General features: G+C 35.7%; 1 protein-coding gene and 1 long non-coding RNA gene across 14 annotated transcripts in view; one reads left to right on the forward strand and one right to left on the reverse strand.

The window, feature by feature from the left end:
• Nucleotides 1-19,974, reverse strand: part of nrxn2a (neurexin 2a) — a 182,094-nt gene that overhangs the window by 50,732 nt on the left and 111,388 nt on the right. The gene's annotated exons all lie outside the window — the stretch shown is intronic.
• On the forward strand, nt 13,740-16,160 carry LOC145554919 (uncharacterized). 2 transcript variants are annotated; one of them, XR_014090972.1, is made up of 4 exons: nt 13,740-13,842; nt 14,616-14,673; nt 15,561-15,636; nt 15,798-16,160. It is a non-coding gene; the product is annotated as an uncharacterized LOC145554919 (long non-coding RNA). The 2 variants fall into 2 exon arrangements; XR_014090973.1 differs by lacking the exon at nt 13,740-13,842 and adding an exon at nt 13,867-14,009.

The raw sequence follows: 19,974 nt of genomic DNA on the forward strand, positions 1-19,974 counted from the left end.
GTTACTAAAATACTATGAGGAGTAAGTACCAATTAATTATGTGATAACTTTAATAACTGTACAAACTTACAGAATTTTGATTTACAACCAAATACTTACTTTAGTGTTATCACAACATCACCACTGTTATTACCAGAATACATGATAATTTTGGAAAGTAAATGGAAGTATGCTACATTTTATACTACATAAACTACATTTTGACTGTAGCATCGAAACATGTAATTACCTGGTATTTATGTGGTAAGTGTAGGTAATTACACGATGAGACCGCATTGTTAATTTGTACCTACAATTATTATATTATTTTTGAGCAAGTAAAAATGTGGTGTTTTAATGCAATGAGTGTTATTTTAATGTCACATTTTTTTCTGTATTTGTTTCACTACCGAACATTTGAGAAAGTATTCATGAATTAATTTAGTAGTGATTCAAAACTATACACATATACACACATCTAAACTGTACCTTTAGTTTACAGACTCCGAACATTTTGCCATTTTTGTTCCATCAAACTCCAAATATGCTTTGGAAATTTAAAGTTACAAATTTTGTTTGGGCTGCACAGTGGTGCAAATGGTAGGAGTGATGCCTTGCTTCAGTGAGATTGTGGGTTCGAATCCCAGTCTGAGTTTTTTCTGCATGGAGTTTACAACTTGTAAAGATTTAAGAGAGGAGCAGCTAAAAAACTGCTGAGAAGATTACAGTGACAAACGATAGAAAGGGAATAGATACGATGAATTCCTGTTGCACAACAGCATATGTTCTAGCTTATTACCAGGGAGACGGTTTTGTTTTGCTAGTTGTGCTGCAGGGATTTGCAGTGATTTGATCAAGGAGTCTTAAATTCAACAGGTTCAAATCCGTACATCAAATTTGTTGTGCTTTGTAAATGATAAAGCAAACAGAAGATCTGTGAATGTTCCTGCTTTTATTATTGTTTCCATCCTTTCAGCATCAAGACACTCGAGGGAAACAAGAGACAAAGCAATGAAATATTCTTCCTTTGTTGCTCACACACTGCTGATTTAACATTCAAACCTTGGGCTGCATCTGAATTCACTGCTTTGCTCACCCTGACATTTTGGATCATCGCTGACTGCTGTAGCGCTGCACAACTGAATTTTTCACACCATTCACATGTGATTCATTGAATTGTAAGGCAAAGAAGAGCAAAGAAATGCACCAATAAGAAATCTAACATTGGAAACTCTGACTAAAGCACCAGAGTGTACACTTATTGCAATAGGTAGTAAAGACAGCGGTTTGTTACGATGGCAATATTTAGTTGTCATACATTTTTACACACTTGAGCTCAGCTCTTAACATTAATTAACACCATAATACAAGTGTGTGGCCTATGAACGAGTGATGAGGCAGCCTCTAATGCTGGTGGTGGGTTTTCAAAGAACTACAGCTGAATGAGAGAAGCAGGAGAAAAATGCCTCCTTCTGAGAAAAATCATGTAAAACCACATGGTTTGATTATTTCTGGGTGCATTTATATTTCTAGCGACATGATAGAACTTGAGTAAATCATGTTAATTTAAACTGTAGCTTGCAGAGTTGGGAAAGAGCTATAGATAACTTTTCAAAAAGATCTGGTATTAATTTATGATAGTAAAATTACCCAATAGTCATTATTCTACTATTAAAATATTATTTCAAATTGGGCTCCGTTAATGATTTCACTCCATTTCACTCAACGCTTTTATAATCCTTTTTGCAAGGATGTGTTTTATTCATAGAGGCAATTTATTCTCTTGTCTTAGTTCTAATCCCAGCGGTGGTGCCGCAAACTTTTCAACTCTTTATCATTTGCCGAGTTTCAAAGCTCAGGCAGGAGTGTAGAAAAACAAAAATGAGGAAAAAATAAAACTGTAATGTAAATGTAAATGTGCAGAAGTGCAGTTGGAAAGAAGTAATGCACCCTATCAACTGGTTATTTGGTTAAACCTGTGCAGTTTGGTTGTGCCAAAAAATTCACCATCAAGACAAGTTAAATTTTTATGCACTTAAATATTTTCATTCACCATATTTATTTCTGATAGGGAAGATAATTTAATCTCTTAAGAAAATGAAGCACAGTTTTGAAAAAGAAAAAAATTAACGGCATGTCATGAAGTCTTAAATTCAACAGGTTTGAATATCTGCTGAAAGTGATTGCCTACTAATTTGTTGCATTTTTAGTATTTTATGATTTATCTTTGGAGATGTGAAGGCCTTCGTGCCCTCATTCTAATCTTTGGCTGGGCCACTCAAACATGCAGCAAAAAGCTGCAGGAATGCTTTCCACAAAAGCCCAGATTTGTAGAGTGCACAACTGATTAGATGTAAAAACAATAGAGTAAAAATACTGAAGGCCGTTTGGTTTTCGTGAATCAAAAATATTGTCACATGGACGTCATCAACCCAGCATTGCATTGTGCAGATGAAAAAAATTATGACCTCCATGGGTGAAAAATATACAGAAAGATATAAAATATTAGAAGTAATTATGAGTATTTATGGATCACAAATAGCAATTTTTTTAGTTAATGGGAAAATTACAATATTTTCAGGTCAATCATCGATCCCTTTAAGGAATAGGGGCCCTTCCCAAGCAATTATGTTAAATAATTGAGTCATCTATTAGGACACCCAAGGGTGGTATAAAAATTAGAAATTTGCTGTAAGCAGCAGCAAAGATGGGCTCTGGTGCAAACAGCACTGTGATAAATGTATTCATATTTTCAAAAATGCTGTTTAAAAAAATAGAGAGGGAAGAACACTGTTTTCAACACTGCCAGTTCTTACATTTTTCACAAAACAAATAATGAAATCTTGTGTAAGCAACAATTTTTTGTAATAATTTTGTTCCTGGAATCTGTTCCTGCGTACAAAATAGTCTCAAAGATGACTGTTTCTATTCGTAGTTCCACGATGACGGAAAAAGCTGTCAAAGGTTATCAGAGCAGACTGTGCCTTAGGAAAATCTCTTAAAAATTCATCTCTTCTGAGAACACCTCCTCTAACACCTTAACACACCAAACTTGCAGTTACTTTGCACTCATCCGTTCCTGTACGGCATCCATTAAACAGATGTTTTGCCTCTGATTGGGCCTGAACTCCTCACTGTTTTAAAGTTGGCAGTTGTATCTCCAATTACTGAGAGCAGAGTGTAAAAATATATCACACCTCTGTGCATCACAACGGTGGAGAGAAACCAAATGCACAAAAGAGAGGAAACAAAACAAAGCAAATGTTTAATAACTAACAAAACAGTTAACACCAAGGAGCATTGATCCAGTATGCAAGAGCTAAACCTAGCATGGGGAAAAAGAAACTGTAAAAAAAAAAGACAATACAGATTTAACAGGAAACACAGACAAGAGACGTGTAAGCAGTGAGAGACAAAAAAGTGTGGCCCAATACAACGATGGGTTATTTCATAAGATCCTAACCTTCCTTAACCTATTGATTTTAGTACCGTGAAACATTTTATTTAGCTTTGTTAGTCACTCAAGGGTAACTGAAAAGGAATACATGGAAATGTATGTAAAACAGGAGGAGGCATTAATAAAGCTTGTCGAACGGAAAAAGTCTTCAAATATACATTTTTTATGACTTTTCAAGATTGTAGCCAACCTATGCCAAGAATGTGTGTTATTCCACAGTAACACAGATCTGTTCTGCTTTTCAATGTAGCAGGAGGATATTTCGCCTTAGGCAAATAATGCATAACACATTTAACTTGGTGGCATGCATAATGTGATCACTCGATAAGCAAGGCTGCTATGAATTTTTTATTTTTTTTTAATGTCAGAAAAACATCCCGTCTCTTATGCATCATGTATACCAAACATGTTCCAATGCCACATCATTTACACAGACTGCTGCTCAGCCTGACTTAACAATATTATTCCTATGCAATGATATACAAATAGCCTGTCTACCTTGATGAACATTCACTCACCTCAGGATGCTGGATTCTTGAAACTCATGTAAAACTGGCAACATAACGAAAAGCTAATAATATGTTAATATGTGACAACTTGGGGAAACTGATAAAGTATTGAAATTTAATCTCCAGGCAGGAAATTGGTCTATAGGTACGGGGGAAATTATGAAATGGTAACACCACAACATCAGGAATGAATGCTGTGAATACCACATCCTCAGTCCCAATACAGAGGCACTATTCAACACATGAGCGCATGAAAGCAACGCACATTATTTCACTGACATGACAGAAATTGATGTTCCACAAAATCCAATTCCTTTCCTTACATTGAGGCCTGTGGAAGAATGACCAACCTGCCAGCACAGGAAACAGTGCAACAGCAGCTAAACACTTTGTCATGGAAACAGGGGTACTAATGTGGGGGCCTGGATAGCAAAAGTCTGACAGAAGACCTACTTTTCCCAGCATTTGAACCTATCAATTAAAACACAAAGGGAATTAACAGATACAGCTTTTAAATGCAACTCATAATATTTCAGAGGGCTCATCAAAAAATTAATCAATAAAGATACTTTCAGGGATATTTTGGATAATATTGCAAAGCATGATTCCTGTAACTGGGAGAAGACTACTCTACTTTCACATGGCAAGTAGAGTGAGAGTTGTCAAGAAAGCATGTTCTTCAGGTACTAGGATACAGAAACAGAATATTCTCCTTTATCAGTATATGAACTTTGCCAAGCCTCTGGCTACCGCTTGTATGAAAGTAGGATTTCCCCCTGCACCGAAAATAATTTGTACAGATTTTTGTGGGACTAATGGTCTTTATTCAACAGTACATGGACAAGAAGATGTGGAGAAAGAGAGAAGAGAAAGACATGCAGCAAATAGCTTTGGCTAAAAATTGAAGAATCGATTTTCAGAGGATTACATTTAAATTAGAAAATGCAATTAACCAAGTTCTTAGCTTCAGATTTGAACAGAAACAAACTTCAGAAAAATCAGTATCTGTTTTTGGTGTATCTGTTGCAATTCTGCTGCAAGCTCTCATACAAATATTTGCTGGTGAAAGGAAGATATGACTGCAACATGAGGAGAAAAAAACGGAGACAGCGCTCATACACTGCCGTCCTTTTCCCTTTTTTTTCATTTTCTTGGGTCATTTTTTGGTTGAGAAGCAGTGCTTTTATGATCTTGAGCTGTAATTTGGTGCTAAATTGCATAAATTACCATGATGACAGACCCAGGTAAGAAGTGAATCAGCTTTATGATACTGAAAATCTTGAATCTAACCTGAAGTTAACTCAATGAACCACTGGTCTTGCTTCATAGTACAGGTCTTATGTGTGGTGGTTAGCAGACAGTATTCAGGTGTTTGGGGAAAAACTATGATATGGTGTGCATTTTCAAGGTCTGCTTTATATACTCTTCATCTTAACCAACATTTACCCTGGTTTCTGTTGCGTTTAACAAGAGGTGCTTTTTCATGACACTGCTAAGCTGGTAAGTAATTAGGATAACAATTAAGGGAACAATAAAAAGACAAGGATGATGCTGACACGTAAAACAAGGAGTAATTATTAAGCATGAACCATGAAGCTTTCTGAAGGACGCTGAACAGATAATTCATCACTTCATGTTTCCTCCTGCTTCAAAAGCTTTTACATAAAGGTTACATTAAAATTAAAGTGAAATATTAATATTACGACTACATTGTTAGATTTAGAATTCACAATTCTGAATGCATCCATACAATCTTGCTCAAGAATAGTTAGATAACAATTAGATCTACTAATAGATTCTCTCTTATGCTTTCTTTTTTTGTTCAAACCAAAAGTTTTCTACTTTCTTAGGTGTGAGGGCTGATGTGGCCATGAAAGATACTTGATGTTAAATATCCTGGTAATTCAAACCATTCATGGATCTCAGAGCATTTGGAAGTGACACACGTGTTTAACAATAGTCATACTGATGAAGCACATATTCATCCTTTGTGGATCATTTGTTGCCGAAAAGCTCAATCTGAGTCTAATGTCACAGAGGCACATGATTCCAGTTAATGCTTCAGTAGCATTTAGGAAGCTTTTTGGGATCGTAGGACAAACAGGGCTTTCGTCTGGCATCACCTACAAACTATATGGCATGTAAAAGGCGTCTAATGGTTGTTATGGAGACTCGTTTGCCCCAAGTTGGCATAACCATCTTGGTCAATAAGCATAGTGGCAAGATAAGTATGGGTCTTCATCCAGCCTTTTTAGCCTCATCCAGCCTCGAATGAAGCTAAAAACATCATATTTATACCCCAAAATCAATGAATGCTGATTAGAAGATGCTAGTGACCAAGATGGTCCAGTTAGATTTATTTTAGAGACTAATATGAGTAACATTTGATGTTGGTTTTTTCTACAAGTTTTAGGGTTAAATAATACCAAAGGTCAACAAAGGTTAATATGTTTGGAGGCTTTTTAAATATTGAGACTATGGTTGCTAACATAATTGTCTGTGTTTGTTCATATTTCTTAGAACGGTATTAAACTTTGCTATTTTGCATAGAAGTTAGACTGGATATGAAAGGGAAACAGTCTTATTTATGCAATTTCAGGTAATGTACTGGTAAAAAAGAAGCTCTTTCTAGAGTTTATTAGCCTAACCGTATTCAAACTGAAATCATGATGCATTGTATCGTTGCCCAAATAGCAGCGGCGCCCATTGTGTACTGAAGCCACACTGTGCAAAGAATCAAATCAGATGAGAAATGAATACATATGTGGGCCATGAATATATCATTATCTGCATTACAACTGCATCTGAGGAAAATTGTATGAGGAACAGCAAGCTTACTTCACAATAGAGGGAGAAGCTTAAAAGATCCTTTTATTATTCATTGAACATAGAAGAAAGTGAGGGAACAATTCATCAAAATGAACTGGGAGCAAAAGAAAAAAAGCTAAAGGTTTTCTTTTGCTGAGCATGCAGAGACTGGCGCTTTGTTGTGCAATGACCAGAGTATGAGCCAGGAATAGAGAGCAGGTGACAAAGAGACTTAGAGGGGGGAAAATGGAAAGGGAAGAAGGAAAGAGCTGTGTGCGAGTGTGTGTGTGTGTGCGTGTGTGCGTGTGTGTGTGTGTGTGTGTGTGTGTGTGTGTGTGTGCAAGAGAAAGAGATACATATACAGAGGAATTCCTGGTGTATTGGGAAAATGCAATATGAAATTCAAACCGTGGTCTCTGAGGGAAGATTTGATTTAGCTCAAACTAAATGTTACTATGATGCAAATAAAACCACTTTTAAGTTCACAAGAGGGAAAGATCAATGAATACTCAGTGCTGTAGTGCATACAAGCAGCAGAAAGAAGAAGGGCAAACCAAACCTAAAATGTCGAAGTAGCTTGAAGTGCATTAGCGCTAATAGGTGATTGGTCAGAACAGAAAGATCTCAGACACTAATTACAAAGTGAGTTAGAATTAGTGTCTGGATTTCTGTCAGTCTACTAGATGGCTCTGCCCACAAATGTGCTGTGGAACTGACATCAGGGCTTTGTGGTGTCATGTCCTTGAACTTTGCAACTGATTTTGTGGTATGATTATGATTCATGTTCTTTTGGAAGACCCATTTGTGCCCAAATTTTAACTTCCTGGCTCATATCTAGAGATGTCTTACCATTCCCTCATCCTGCCTTTTATATTGTGAAGAGCACAAACCCCTCATTTAATAAAACATCCCAACAGCAGGATGCTGCCATCACTGAACTTCACAGTTGGGATGATGCTCTGAGGGTTGCAAGCTTCCCATTTTCCTCCAAATGCAACTATGATCATTATAGCCAAACACTTCCATTATAGTTTCATCAGGCCCCGGGAAATTTCTTCAGAAATTAACGTCTTTGTCTCAGACTACATTTGCAAACTTTATGCTGCTTTGGAAGAAATTACCCCTTCCTTGCAGAGAGCCTCACAGGCCTTATCAGTGCAGGTTTTGTGGTTACCTGTGGATAGTGGCATTCCCATACTAGAAAAAGACAATCTTCATAAAACTTTGTGCTTTTGTTTTGGATTAATAGGACCAAATGTACCAAATCTGGAAAATGTACCAAAGCATAAACCAGGCATACCAGATTAATTAAGGGCAGTGGAATACTAGTGTTTGCAAATATTTGACAAGAAAGGTGTAGTCTGATTTAATGTCAGTGTATGTAAACATCAGTTCCAACTTTGTTTTGTAGGTCATTTTGAAGAAGTTGTCCACATTCAAATCTCTTGTTTTTAGCAGCACGTAAAAAAATACTGTCACGCTTTGTTTGCCCCAACTTAAAACTGTTTTTTGGGTGTTAAGCTGACAATAGTTTAAGTCACAGTTTATTCAATATCTAAGGGATATTGAATAAACTGTAATGTTCAGAACAAGTAAGCAGAAATTTTGCTTATTTTAAGGTCTGTCTGCATAATCAATAAGGCATTTACCTAATTACCCTAATCAATAAGGCATTTATTGATTAGGGTAATTCAGATTTGCATAGTCAAAATAAAATTCATTCTGATGTAAAAATACCCAAGATGCTCACACATTGTTTGGGTGCTTTTCATTTACACATCTAGTTTAATTCATTATCAACTTTTTCTTAACACCTGCACTCACTCACATGTATAACAAATTAATTCTTATTAAAACTGTTAAAAACAAAAAACAACTCTTTTTGAATAGCAATTTAGGTCGTGGTGTAGAATATTGCTGTTAATATTATGCCTAGCAAAAGACATCATGGCTGTTTTCAGGTAACCAAGTTCTTGTTTCTATATTCTCCTTGCCCTTTCTATTCCCTTTGTGATTGAAAGAAACCTAAAGCAAATTCTAACAGTTTTTAAAAAAATGCATATTAAGTGGGACATTTGCTATAACACTCCACTTCTAAATGTAAATCTGTTAGACTTGTTTTTGGGACTAACATCAATTCTGATTACTACGCAGGTTAAAAAAAACAAGACAAAAACCTAGATCTTAATAACATGTTCGGTATTATTTTTATATTAAATTACATATTCTTTATTATGTAATTCTAATAGTTCTTTAGGCCTTGTTTTAAAACTACAACTGAAAACTAGTTAGCTGCATATATGTTAGGAATACTGCTTACTAACTAGTTGGGTTTGCTGTTCTAATTACTTTTTCACAAATAGCCAGGTTGATTAGTAGGTGCAATAAAATTAAATTGGTTAATTTGATTTCACATTGTGTGCTACATATTATAAAACTGTGTTGATGTTTTTTTTTTTTTAAACAAAAACAAAGATATAGATTTCAAGACACATGCAACACTGGCACTGACACTGACACGTTGCAGGGACTCACAATAGAGGATCGTAATTTTACTTGGCTCTGAACAGAGCGAAAGTGTGACTTTTTGAGGGGAACAGCAAGTGAATGATGTATCACTGAGTGTCAGTGTGTCTGAGAGTGTTAGGGAAAAAAAACCAACAAAAAACAGAAAGTCAAAGATGGAGTCAGATAGAGGGAGGCTCTGTATCTGAAGGCCTCTGTGCGGGTGTGTGTGTGTCTAGCCTTTATGATGTAAACTGAATGTAACCTTTCTCCTCTCACACAACCCCTGCAGCAGAGACTCGGAAGCCCCAGACTCCCCCGCCTTACCCCCACCCCCAGCGGGAGCAGGTATAGACTAGCATTCATCTGAGGCTCAGCTGCTGCGTGGTCTAAGTGTCAAGTGAAACCCACCATGTTCCCATGGAGAGCAGGGGCACAGAGTAACAGTCAGCACTGAGCAGCGACCGGCCAATTGGTAATCAAGTCTTGCATAATGTCGGCCCCAGAACTGGAGCCGGGGAGATGCTGTGCTGAATATCGTCCTGGAAATGGGAGAGCGGCACAGAGGCACTAACTGCCAGTGCAAGGCAGCGTATTTTACATCTGAAAACACCCACTGCACTCATTGTGAGCTGCAGCACAGAGCCTCTTGGTGAGCCTCTGACCCCACTTTCACACCATTTATTGCTATAATTATGTGTGCTCTTGGTTACTTCACCTGCAGGCATATTATGATTGCTGCTTCTTCTTTTGCTAGTGAGAAAGCAATTTTCAAAAATGTTTGTTCAATAAATAGCCTTTAGATGGCAATTATTTTTAAATGTCCTCTCTAATAAAGTGTCTGTTATTATAAAAAAGAAAACCAAACCTCCTCCCTAGCAGAGAGAAATCCTTTGTGTGGAACTCAGTTCTTGCTACAGCTGCAATCTTTTACTTGGCTCTTATCATATTACAATAGGCTTCTAAACTGCCTGTGGCCGCTGGAATAAGTCATCACGCAGAGGTTCTTTCTGGCTGATATACAGCCTTCCCGATAGCTATTTTCAGGGAATCTTTCAGTTTTATTGTCTGTTTACAATACTGCAATAGAGGCTTTCCACCCTGTAGGTCTACCTCTGGCAAACAAAGTCAGAGGAGGCTGTGTGTTTTCTTTTTTCCCCAAACAGATTTTGAGAAGGGGAAAAAATAGTTCTCCTGTTTGCATCAAATATGTATGCATTGTTTCAGATTTTTTTTTTTTTTCCCTTTCCGTAATATTATTCAGGGTGAAAAATGGGTAGACAAAGTTGGAAAATATAGTTGGAGTTGCATGGTACAATTGCTCTAAGAATGTAATAAGTACACTGAAGGCCGCAAATAGTAAATAAAGCATGTCTCCGGTACAGCTCCATGCAAAAGGATTCATACTTCAAAACATTTCTGTATTGTCACTTTGCAACAACAGACTTCAGTGTTTTTATTGGGATTTTATATGACATTTGAATACAACATAATGTATAAATAAATGCAAGATTATAAAAATACATCATTTTCTATTTGTTTTATGAAAATCTATGAAATGTAGTAAACTTTTGGAGACTGAATTGAAATAGCATTCATGTCTTGATCATATGAATAGGCTTTGATACAAAATGTTCAACTGCAAAACGATTTACAAGCATAAACAGGCCTCCAAAAGTAACAGCAAGGAAGGGAGAGACATTTAAATTTGAAGCAATCGCACAACCAACAACATGATCGCTTCACTTAGTTTGTTCGCCATTATTAATTTTTGAGTAGCACAGTGTGGGGAGACTGATGACAGATATAACGTGCAGCTCTGACAAGGCAACTCCTGAGCATTACAGTATATGTTTTACAAACTCGTAGGTGTGGATTAACGACGTATTCACTTTAGAAAAATGAAAAGCCCCAGGAAGCTAGGAAATCGCTTGTCTGGTTTGTGACAGAAAAAGTTTTGCAGCTGCAGTATGCATTTTCCGCTTTCAGAGGACGAAATCCGAAGACTTTTTTTTTTAAAGGTGTTCAAACCTTAAAACTCTTCCACAACAAATATGTTCTTTAATTAATCATTTACGGAATAGATGACCTATATTTTACTAAAACAGCTTGGAAAAACATGTAGAATTATTTATAACTTTAATCCACTTTAAAAAAATACTAACTATACTTTGTCTGGATCAATGATTATGAATACTTATGTAAGCCACCATAATGGTAAAATAAACTGATAATTTTCAATACTAAATGTTATTCTGTCAAATCTGAGAAATTAATATTCTATAAATCTTAAGATTAACTTTTACATTTGGCTGCCCTTTGTGTTGTACTTAAATTGCAATAACTGCCTTTGAAATTTAAGACATAATTAAGTGCAAAGTTTCATAAATGGCATCATAGCTTCCAGCAAAAAGAAGGCAGACGTCACAAAGTCAGTTTATAACTGTGAAATAACTCACTGTTTTGCTGTTTTCACTTTCGCAGCCAGAATGCAGCACTTCCTGTGACCTATTCAAAGCTATTGTGTGCTTCTGGTTTGTGTTTGCACATGTTTTAATCCATTTAGAGCAAGGGGGGATGCTTCCAGGCAATTTATAGCGCTCTCTATTACTATAATTCCTCTCTGCTTGAAGGAACAGGCGAGGATGTTGACAATGAGGTTCAACAACATAATAGACTCCGTTATGTTCAACAAAACAGTTATTCAATAATAATGATACTTAAATTGGTAACACAAAATAAGCCATGTGCGAATGCAGTGACTAAATAGGTGCTGGTTTCTTGGCAGTGAAACATCCACTGGGTAGAACTATTCATTCAGTGCAGAACCTATTATATTGGCACAACTTTTGAAAACCTCCCTTGGAGTAAAGGTGACAATGCTGACACTCTTAGTATTCACCAGACAGAATAACCACTGATCACGCCTGCTGCCTCGAGATGCTTTCTACCACACTGGCTGTCATGTTCGCACAACCACAGTGCAATGAGGGTTGCTTCCTTTCAATTTGATGCTGCAGAGAAGAGGGTTGCTAGTCTTAGGTCACAGAAAGGTTCCCAACCACACCAGAGGTCTTCCTGCTGCCTGTTTGGCTCATTAGGGGATCCACAGTGTCTCCTAATAAGTTTAGTCAACTCGATATGGAGATCAGAATTGTTTTGAGCTAAAAAAAAAAATAAATTTTGTTATATTTTATAATGCTGCAGTTTTTTTTTTGTCTTTGCATAACTACAGAACATTCCATTCAAAGTAGGTTTTAATTGATGCTCTTCTTTGTTCTAAAACTCAAACATGTAAATAAAACATTAGACTCTTACTCTGAAACAAAATTTACAAAGTAGATTTTCATAAATGATCTGGAAAAGTTACTGGTCTTTCAGATCTAAACACATTTTTTTAGAATGAAGGGCAACAACAGCCTTTTGAATCATAGGACACAAATTTGCCTGGGAATTTATTATTAAATCAAAACATCTTTTATTCTCCTGTGGTGAGGAAATTCAGGTGTAACAACAGCAAAATGATACGACTTTGAGGATTTTATGTTCCCACAAAGATAAAATTATTAAAATAGATAGAAAAACTAATTAAGAGTAATATGCTGTATAATAAGAACACAAGGAACCTCTTGTGGTTTATTAGTGATTTTCTGTACAGAACCTAGGCCATAATTTGTTCTGGATCCTGTAATATTTTACAGTACCTTTTTGTCCTGTAAAATATTTTGAGATCACGTTTGTTGTGAATTGGTGCTACATCAATAAAATGAACCAAACTACAACCACGGATAAAAATAAAATCAGAGTTTCAAAATCGAAGAGTTGCACGTTACTATGGAAGCCCATTTCCGCCATGAAAAAAAAAAAAAGCTAAACAGGAAATAATAATTTAGACTTTCAAAGTCATAATTTCGACTTTCAAAGTCATAATTATGAGACTTTAAAGTCATAATTTCGACTTTCAAAGTCATAATTATGAGATTTAAAGTCATAATTTCGACTTTCAAATTCATAATTATGAGATTCAAAGTCATAATTTCGACTTTCAAAGTCATAATTTCGACTTTCAAAGTCATAATTATGAGATTTAAAGTCATAATTTCGACTTTCAAAGTCATAATTATGAGATTTAAAGTCATAATTTCGACTTTCAAAGTCATAATTTCGACTTTCAAAGTCATAATTTCGACTTTCAAAGTCATAATTATGAGATTTAAAGTCATAATTTCGACTTTCAAAGTCATAATTTCGACTTTCAAAGTCATAATTATGACTTTCAAAGTCATAATTTCGACTTTCAAAGTCATAATTATGAGATTTAAAGTCATAATTTCGACTTTCAAAGTCATAATTATGACTTTCAAAGTCATAATTTCGACTTTCAAAGTCATAATTTCGACTTTCAAAGTCATAATTATGACTTTCAAAGTCATAATTTCGACTTTCAAAGTCATAATTATGAGATTTAAAGTCATAATTTCGACTTTCAAAGTCATAATTATGAGATACCGGAGCAGTTGGAGACAAGCCTCCTTAGGATAACAGCGTGCTCCAGCTCCCAGTTAATATGATCCTAAATCCAAGGTAAGCATAATTATAACCTCATTATTCCGTAACATTTGCTATTGGGTTAAGAGTCAGTAAAAGGTCGGTTCGCCATTTTTTATTTTATTTGGTTATAGTTGTGTTAGTTAGTTTTGTGTCGCCATGGAAACGCCTGCAGACTGGCTTTATATGTAAACGAGTGAACTGTAAGTATCAGGAAAAAAGCTGCTGGATAGTTTCTGATTATATTCCTTCGTTTTAAATGCTTTTTGATCGTGTGGTGGTGTGTACATCGGTCGTTGTTTCAGCAAAGTGAGCTAGCTGCAGGTTAACCGTCAGAGCGTGCTAACCTTGTTAGCATATTTAACAGTGTTTTTTTTTTTTATTAGATCGTTTTTATTTCAGTGCGATAAGAAGTTCGTTAATGTACTCGAAAAATTCAACAAGTTAATATGTATAATTATTTTGTGGCATAAATACAAGCACTAGCTAGTAGGTTAAAGCTCACTCCACAGCTTGTTGTATGCACGTTTTGTTATGCATAATGTGATTCACTATATTCCCGTTAAATTGTTTTTGTCGATATATAGACAAGAGTAAAATATGCAAGTACAATATGCATCAGTTTTCAAACTGTTTTCTTAGCAGTTTTATGTACTTAAGCTAATGCTGGAGATCTACAGCTTTAGATTGACAATATTTCTAAAAGCAATTAAAAATAAGAAAAATAGAAAAACAAGGAACTTAAAAAATCCCTAAAACAAGCAGGCCCTGTTGAAAATTTTAACTCTTTAACTTTACTCAACTTTCAGGATACCTACAAAAGAGACAGAGGAGGTTCCTTTGACCTGAACCTAAACCTAAACAGAGGTAAGTTGCAACTCTTGTGAAAATCCAATTCATAATATTGTCTGTTTAAATGAAAGTAATTAAGATCAAAACTAAAATCATTCTGATTATGTTCATGTATTTCACTGTTTTATAAAGATGAGAATTTCATTTTGAGAATTGATCAACCATTAAAATATTTTAGGGGAAAAATGTAAACAGAACTTTCAGACTTAAGCTCTACAATTTACCATTTAGTTGTGGAAACACTGGTAGAGTTTTCTTTATTACTTTTATGTAGTTTCTTTTTGTATTGGTTTATTATTGCAAATCTGCACAGCTGTTTGGTTGTCTATTATCTTGATTTTTTTTAGCAGGAGCTTGAGTTTGAAATACAGTTTCTATCTGCCATGTAGGGTTGGACAATAAATCAGTTATATGTATCACAACACACACGTGATCAATATCAATAGATAGTAAGTCTGATAGAATATTCAATATATAGAATATTCTCTGAACTCTGATCCGGAACCATATACCATTCTGGAGGATGTAGGCAGAGTCAATGCTACTCAACCTCTCAAGGCTAGCTCAGCTAGGTTGATGGCATCATTTAACTCTGGTGAACTAACAACAAGCTGTGGAGTAACTTGCGGAGCAGCAGTTTTATGTTTCACCACTGTGCCTCATAAATGTTTTTAAAAAACATTATGGTGTGAAAGCTGTGTATAAAATGGGAAAGGTCACATCACCAGTTTGGCAGTATTTCAGATATTTAAAAAATTAAAAAAATATTAATATGAACTAATGTATCGTGAAATGTTTTTCAGTAATATCATCCAGCCCTCCTATCATGTTCATAATACATCTTTTGCAATGTTATATTTTATTAGACATTATTCATTAGTTATTGTGTGTAATTCTCACAGGATGGATGAGATATATGACTTCTTAAAATCACGGGATGTTTCAGAGGAAGTCATACAACGACTGCAAAAGGATAAGGTAGCTAGATTGCTAAGGAAATCAGTACATTTAGAAGTTATCATACAACACTATTATAGAGACATAGTGAAGACAGATCAGTTTTATCATGTGACTGTTTTTACTGGGTTTTTCCCCCATTTTTATAGGTTAAATAACTGTTTTAACATTTTTTTTTCTAGATTGACTCCAGTGTCCTTCTGCTCATGACAGATGAGCAGCTTAAGGAGTATCTCCCATCTTATGGTGACCGACTGGCACTTCTCGGATATTGCAGACGAAGGGAAAATGATCCTGCTGGCCGGAAATCAAAACTTTTTGACCGATTGAGAGCCAAGATTTCAAGGAACAAAGGCAACAATCAAAAGCAGATCTCAGAAAATGTTAGCATCAGAAATGCTCAAAAAAGTGTTCGAAAAGTTGAGATAGGATGGATGAATTCTCGAGATGGGAAGTTTTTTCAAGTTCGGACAAAGAAAGGTGGTGGAACAAGAAAAATTGATGTGTCAAAGGACTGTAGAAAAAATGAATTAATTGAGAAGGCAGTGGGTTTGTTTTTTCCGTCTCAAAGAAATTCACAGGGAAGAATTACAGATTTTGAGGTTGACATGACAGATTTTCAGGAACATTCACTTGATGAACATATTACTGTTGGAGAACTTTATGAGCAGACAAAACTCCCGGTTTTGCGATTTTACCTAACAACCAAAAAGAAGGACACTGGCAGTGACTCAGAACCAGACAACCTCAGTGGAAATGACCAAGACACTTTTAGTTTTTCTACTCGCTCTCAGTCTCAGTCTCTACTGACTCAATCCAAAGCACCAGACAGCATTGATGTCATATATGTTGGAACCAACAGTGTCCTGACAAACAGCAGCAGTGATAATGTTCACCTAGTTTACTCTACTGATGACATGGCTGATTTGTCCAATGTCCAAGAGCTACATGCAGGAATCAACGGGGACATTTTAGAAGACAGTGGCACTGTCACCTTTTTCACAGGACACATTTCTAACACAGATAGTCTCAGTCTTGATGACACCCTTCCTCTGTCTCCACAGCCATCTAGTCCAGTGCTTTCTTCTTCACTAATTTGATTCTTTGAACGAGCCCATTGTTCAGAGAGAAGGGATTAAGAAAATCCTTGTTCTTCATCGTGGCCAGATCCTGAAAGAACTAATTTCACATTTTTGTGATCCAGGTGTCACTCAGGAGGACATATGCATTCAAGTGGTGCTTCCTGACGGAAGGCGAGAAAAGGCTATTGATGATGGAGGAGTTTTGAGGGATGTCCTCTCTGAGTTTTTGGCAGGACTTTTATGAACAGTGCACAATGGGCAATAACTTTAAGGTGCCCTACTTGCGTCATGATTTTGGACAGCAACAATGGGAAAGCATTGCCGAATTATTGCCTTTGGCTGCAAAAACAGAAGTACCTGCCTAAAAACTTGCTCAGTAATACTAGAACAAGCAGTTCTTGGTTCTATAAAGAGTCCTCTTGTGATAGCTTTTTAAGTATGTTACAGAGTACGATCGAATGATGTTTGAATCTTGCCTTTCAGATTTTCAGAGTGTTGACAGAGAAGAGCTTCTGGAAATCATGGATATCATAACTGTCGAAGAGTACCAACAGGTGATAACATTGAGCTACTACTTGAGGAACTTGCCCACCAAAAGCTCATTCAGGAACCTGCCTTTGTTATTGAACAGTGGAGCACTGTCCTTTCCCCGCTGAAGTCAGAGATGGAAAGTATTACAGCTGCATATGAAAATCTCCAGCCAACATTAAGAAAGGTTATACAGTCAATTGTATACCCTGCAGTCATGAATGCACAGCAGAAAAACATCAGCAAATATTTAAGTTCTTATCTCAGAGAATCAGACTCACAACACCTGTCACTTTTTCTTCGGTTCTGCACAGGATCTGATTTGTTTCTTCAAAAAACTATCAGTGTTAGCTTCACTCAACTTCAAGGTATTCAGAGACGGCCAGTTGCCCACACATGCGGTTGCTACCTAGAGTTGCCAGTTAATTATGATAACTATCCAGAGTTTCGACACGAAATAAACAAGGTCCTAGAAAGTAGTGTATGGGTGATGGATATAGTGTAACAGACATCAGCTGAAGAACATATGAGTTTAAGGAATCTTTGGTAACACTTTATTTGAAGGGGTGTGCATAAGACTAACATGACACAGTCATAAACATGACATAACTCCTGTCATGAACATAATGAAGTCTTTATGAATGTATGACTGTTGTCATGAAGTGTCATTCGGTAAATAATGACACTTTTCATGCAAAGTTGCTCTAAAGGCTGCATTAAAAGTTCATTAAAAATGCCAACTTTGCATGATTTTGTAAATTATGATAATTTCATGCAAAGTTGGCATTTTTAATGGACTTTCAGTTTAACTTTTAGAGCAACTTTGCATTAAAAGTGTCGTTATTTACCGAATGACACTTCATGACAACTGTCATAGACATTCACAAAGACTTCTTCATGTTCATGAAAGATGTTATGTCATGTTTATGACAGTGTCATGTCAGTCTTATGCACACCCCTTCAAATAAAGTGTTACCAAATCTTTTTGTATTAAACTTTCAAAGTTTAGCATTATCTTAACAGTTTTTTTCTACTTTTTGCAATTTATTTTTCTCTGGAGTATTTATAAGACCTGCAATGTCTCAGTAGGCACTTTCCTACTAGTGTTTATGTTTTTTTTCTGTTTAAGTTCTCCAAAGTTAAAGTTTAAAGCATAAATTTAAGTTGGCCGTAAAATGTATTTTCTCAATATTTTGGGTTTAATAAATTTAAAGATTTTGTATTGTTACAAGAATTTTTTTACTTTTAATAATTTTACTTGGCTGAAAAAGCTGGTTTATTCCGCAATTAAAAATAAAATATGGCCGCCACGCTTGTAAACAAGCAGCTCTTAGTTGTATAAATAATTTATGAATAATTTCAGATGTTTTGTTTCTTATATTAGTCACATAATTTAAATGTTCAGTGGATGAACATGTTGCTACTCTGTTTGAATGTGGTTCTGGGAGAAATGGAGTAAAGTGTTTTATTTACCCTTATTCCTGAAAACAGTTCTTTTGTTTACTCAGCATTTTATTCATATTTTGTTATAAGTAAACATAACCTTAAAATATTTTCAGTAACAGATTGGTGCCATTACAGTTACTCAATATCAGATTTAACCAGAAAACTGAAAAAGAACACTTTTTTCTTTCTTTTTTTACACCTTGAAGCATTGTCATTATCTTAAAGAATTACTTAAAAAACTCAAAGGTGTCTGTAATGGCTATGTAGAGACTTTAATTTTGAAGTACAATAAACCACTTTTTCCAGTTTATATGTGTGATTTATTTGGGGTGGGGGAAGCTTTAAATCAGCATTGGGTTGCACACCTGAAAAATAATGAGGTTTCTACTGCAGTTCTCAATTCCTTTATTTCCTGTTTAAGAATCAGCATAATGTTAGAACTGTAATGCAATGATATTGATAATAAAGGGAAAATATCAAAACCAAAAATCATCTGACCATACTAGTGCAATGTATCAATATATTTTTCTAATGTCAGACTTATTTTATCAGCTCAGCATGCATTGATCTTATTTTAGTGTCTCTTCTTGTTTACAGATCTTGTGAATGGTTTTGACCCATATTTATTCTGGTGTAACAATGTGTTAAAGCAAATGCAGGCACTCTCAGAATGTCATCAAATATCTACTGAAGTCCAAATTAGTGATGAGGTAGCAAACTGTCAACGCAACAAAATGTTTTTACATTTATCACTGCAGCTCCAAATCTCTGGTAATCAGCTGTCTAAGTCTTATGTACAGATCAGTTGTTGCAAACACATCATCTGTGACATCCAGGTTATGCTCTGAAATCAGGTCCACACAAATACTGAAGACATCTTCATCGCATGGAAAGTCTTTGAAAACACAGTTTTCCAAGCAGGCTTCAACCCTGTTCAAGTCAATGCTGTGTAGATAGTCTCTGGTTCCATACGCCTGAGGTACTGTGTACATTATGAATGGTCGCCCATGAGGACTTCGTGAATTGTGTGCTGGACGTATCCTGTGGTGGTCCCAAGCTGAAGCAACTTCATTTAGTTCTTTCTAGAAGAACAAAAACCCGACTAAACTCATAGCTTTGAAATAAGCATTCAAAAGTAAAACGGAAGTGTGAATCTAGCATGACTGCTATTTATCCAAAACAGGGAAGTTTAAGTCAAGCAACTACCCAAACATGCAATATTAAAATGTGCTATTAATTTAGTATCATACTCAGAAAATAAATCTTTGCACATTATAACCACTTTATAGCAATTATAAATATT

The sequence above is a fragment of the Poecilia reticulata genome, chromosome 14 (assembly GCF_904066995.2).
Source record: "Poecilia reticulata chromosome 14, P_reticulata-male-v2, whole genome shotgun sequence".
In the NCBI taxonomy this organism is placed as follows: Eukaryota; Metazoa; Chordata; class Actinopteri; order Cyprinodontiformes; family Poeciliidae; genus Poecilia; species Poecilia reticulata.